We start from the raw sequence: 3,901 nt of genomic DNA, 5'->3' as shown, positions 1-3,901 counted from the left end.
CTCTGATCAGATCTTTCGCCCATACCTCGTCAGGTACAGTAAAAGATCCTTCAGTATACGGACTGGCTTATTTGGGCGGGAGTATTCCCCCTCCCGCCTCTGTGCGGGATTGCTCCCGGCTTGGCTCATTCCTTCAGGTGACACTGAATGATCGAGAGCTAAGTGCCTTGTGCGTGTAGCCATGCTGCGCGGGTGGCCTTCCCTAATGGCTTGTATCCGAGGCTGCGGGGACAGGCGGAGTCCTTCACCATTGGGAGGCATTTCCTGCGGGACCAGCTTGCGTACTGCGCGTAAGGACGTCACGTCTCTGAGCATGGTTGGTCCTGCGGATCCAGTTGGTCTCTGCGCAGACGTCCCTGTTTAAGGTGAGTCTTGCGGGTCCAACTGGGCTCTGCTGGGACCTACCTCTTCAATTTGATTCATTCATTATACAGTGCCACAAGTCTACAACCATCCATGACTCTGTTTATTGTTCACCATTCCCATATTTCGACAAGTAACGTGATCGATCATCGTCCACCTAATTACTGTTTCTATCACTGCTCTATATTATTGTGATTTTCTTTACTTATGTAGTTGGTGTCTTATGGTTATTCTTTTGTTTTTGTACCAGATCATGCGGTTTTATACTTCTTCTTATGTTTGAAGCCTAAGGTATGTTCATGTATTATGACAATGATATCGGAACCTTATTATTTAATGTTTTTTAGCATTTAAATTTGTTGTATGCATAGTTCTTTAAGATGATCAAAAACCAAGCTCTTATTTCATGAAATCACTTTGTTTATTTTTTCAGAAAACATGGGCCTCTCAACTCGTACTCTCTTTGTCGGTAATCTTCCCGGTTATACTCGTCTACGAGAAGTAGAAGATTTATTTTGCAAGGTCTTATCTCATGTCTCTTTATAAACTATAATGTGATGTTACACTTACAACTGTTACCAAATTCTTATATTGATTGTATTATTCATCTAATATATATATTGATATTGCTTTTGTTTATGCTTGCAGTTTGGTCCCATTGTTGAACTTGACCTTAAAATTCCACCTAGGCCCCCTGCTTTTGCCTTTGTAGAGGTAAATACTAAAAAGTGCATTTTTGTAGGATATTACTTTTAAGGAATGAACTATTCAGTCATGGATTAGTTTTTTTGGATTAATTTTAGTTTGAAGATGCTCGTGATGCTCAAGATGCCATTCGTGGACGGGACGGTTATAAATTTGATGGTCGACGCATATGAGTTAGTCATTAATAGAACCAATCATGTTTCTATTAATGATTCGTATTTCACAATTGTTTATTATTTTTCACTGGTTTAGGGTAAACTTGCACATGGCGGGAGAGGTTCATCTTCTGTAGAGCGCTACAGCAGTGGAGGTAGTCGTGCTGGCATAACTAGGCGCACCGACTTTCGTGGTTCGTTTTTTCTTAGATTTCACTTTTATCTTGTATTCTTGTTCACTGCCTATCTATAATATTTCTAGCACTTTTGTAGTTCAAGTCACTGGATTACCTCCTTCTGCTTCATGGCAAGACCTGAAGGTCAGTTTGGTCATTTTAAATCCAATATTTAGAAATAAGTTCAATCACTAGATTTGTGTTCTTATTGCTAAGCACACGATGTATAACTACCACCATTGTCTCAAGAATTGATATAGTTTTGTTTTGACCTTTTTAACTTATTACTAAATGGTCAATGCTAGGATCACATGCGTCAAGGGGGTGATGTTTGTTACTCTCAAGTTTTCCGTGATCGTAATGGTGAGACAATGATATGATAGTTTTACTTATATTTGACACTTATTGTTTAAGAAACTTAAACTGTTAGACAAAAGTCTATAAGATCAACCCAACTCGATAACGAGGCTCACTTATTATTCGTTGCAGGAGTGAGAGGGGTTGTGGACTACACAAACTATGATGATATGAAACACGCGGTTAGCTTCAGATAATAGTTTTACATTATATAAAGTTTGTTTTTATATTTTTATGTTCTGTTTTAGATAAGGAAGCTTGATGAATCACTTTTCTTTAACATGTTTGCTAAGTCCTACATACGGGTATGTAATAATCAGATGTTTAAAGTTTTTGACAAGGCCATGTTGGATAAAAGCTGTATTTGTAAATTAACTTGGTGATTAATTTGTTGGCAACAGGTAGAAGAGTATGAACAAAGGCACAGATTTTCTAGTGACCGAACACGAAGTCCAACTCGCAGTCATAGCTATGATAGCAGGAGGTTTGTTCTTATTTTATATAACCTTATTAGGTATCCATTGATTTATGAAATATTCAATAACTGATTATTTTCATACAGTTACTCTCCCAGGGAAAAATATCCCTGCAGGTCTCGATCCAGATCCATTTCTTCACAGGCCCGTTCTGCGTCACCACGTACCCCTGACTCAAGGTACATAATTCTACGGGTTTGTTATTTGTATGATGCTACTTTTGTTTTGTCCAGTAATATTATCTTTGCACCTTGTGTACGTCTTTTTTAGATGCGAGTAAGGGCATGGCGGGAAATTGTGCGTGTTAGGGAGTCGACTGGATATATAGTGGTAAGGATATATAAGTCCATGGATTTAGCCGTTACATTGTGGCAAACCATGGTAAATAATGTTAATGTTTATGTAGTAAACGTGATTAAACTCGACGAATAAATTTGGTTGATATAAGAACCACTTTGGCAGACCATGATTTATAGGTTGTGTGACATGGTTGCTATGTGTAAGGATAATTTCTGCAAATGTGGGAAATCTGCATTTCGATCTGTAGGAATTACTTTTAGACTGGAGTTGCGCGTGCTTGATGAAAATCCACTTGGAAATATGTTTGTGGATGTTTTGGATTATGGATTTATGGCTTCTGATTCGGTTTCTTTGTTTTTTATTTTATTTTTTATGGATTTTGTTTGGATCACTGTAAGTTATGATACATACAATGATGGACCCAGATTAATTTTTCATTGGGATCGGTGTCAAAATTTCCGCAGTTGGTCAGGATTGTAAAGCATATATAGTACTACGTTAAAGTCATCCATTCTTGAACTGCAATGGTAACCAAGGATGAAAACTTGGTAGCACAATGCAAATGCATATTTGCTTCAATCGGCGATCTGTAGGTAAAGTGTTGCCTTTTTATATAACACAAGAATTTGAGTTATAACGTCAAATACCGAATGATTGCTTATATTATATAGCATTAATTCATGAAGTTAAACAAGAAAATGATAGTTTGAAAAAGGAAGAGTTGATAAGATACAATAAAGACAAGACAAAAATAGTTAAGCTAACTTTTAAAAGGTTGCAAGAGTAAAGTGCCATTTTCCTCAATATGTGGTTTGACAAATAATGCGAATTTAATTAAAAAGTTTATTTTTTGCATATGGACCCTTCACGTTTCCTAGTTCTTGCAAATTACATCCTAATTACTAACCCTGTTAAATTTAATCGTTAAGTCAGGGGTAGACATGTATTTTTCCCCTTTTTTTATTATAATACTTATTTTAGTGAACTGCGGTTTTCGTCCCTCTAGTTTGTCCAAATCTGCAGTTTTAGTCCAGTAGTTTCAAATTTGCATTTTTCTTCCCTATGGTTTCATTTCACTTGCAATTAAACCCGAATTCCTTAATATCGTTAAGTCTGGTCGTTAAACCCATTAGTGTGCCCTTCACGTGAGGGGCAGTTTTATTTCTTGTTTTTTTTTCTTTTTTCCCCAAATACACTCCAGCCCCCCCCCCCCCCTCACGTGGGGGGGCTTGCGAATTAGGACTGAAGTTTATTCAGGGAGAGAAACGACAAAACTGGTCGTCACGTGAGGGGCACGCAAATGAATTAACGACCAAAATTAACGAGGTTAATAAATTCGGGTTTGATTGCAAGTGAAATGAAACTACAA

General features: G+C 37.4%; 1 long non-coding RNA gene and 1 pseudogene across 2 annotated transcripts; one reads left to right on the top strand and one right to left on the bottom strand.

The window, feature by feature from the left end:
• The first annotated feature begins 415 nt into the window (after positions 1-415).
• LOC143634029 (serine/arginine-rich splicing factor SR30-like) lies at positions 416-2,627 on the top strand (annotated as a pseudogene). Its single transcript, XR_013153776.1, has 9 exons — positions 416-885; positions 1,012-1,077; positions 1,167-1,241; positions 1,321-1,417; positions 1,497-1,543; positions 1,705-1,762; positions 1,889-1,938; positions 2,005-2,061; positions 2,158-2,627. The product of XR_013153776.1 is annotated as a serine/arginine-rich splicing factor SR30-like (transcript).
• LOC143634038 (uncharacterized) lies at positions 1,523-1,955 on the bottom strand. Its single transcript, XR_013153779.1, has 3 exons — positions 1,873-1,955; positions 1,681-1,837; positions 1,523-1,629 (listed from the first exon to the last, which is right to left on the bottom strand). It is a non-coding gene; the product is annotated as an uncharacterized LOC143634038 (long non-coding RNA).
• Positions 2,628-3,901: the final 1,274 nt, after the last annotated feature.

Source organism: Bidens hawaiensis, unplaced genomic scaffold (assembly GCF_021521415.1).
Source record: "Bidens hawaiensis isolate Kalapana, Puna unplaced genomic scaffold, B.hawaiensis_p1.1 tig00000512_1, whole genome shotgun sequence".
Classification (NCBI taxonomy): domain Eukaryota; kingdom Viridiplantae; phylum Streptophyta; class Magnoliopsida; order Asterales; family Asteraceae; genus Bidens; species Bidens hawaiensis.
This window is presented reverse-complemented; position numbering and strand designations above follow the sequence as displayed.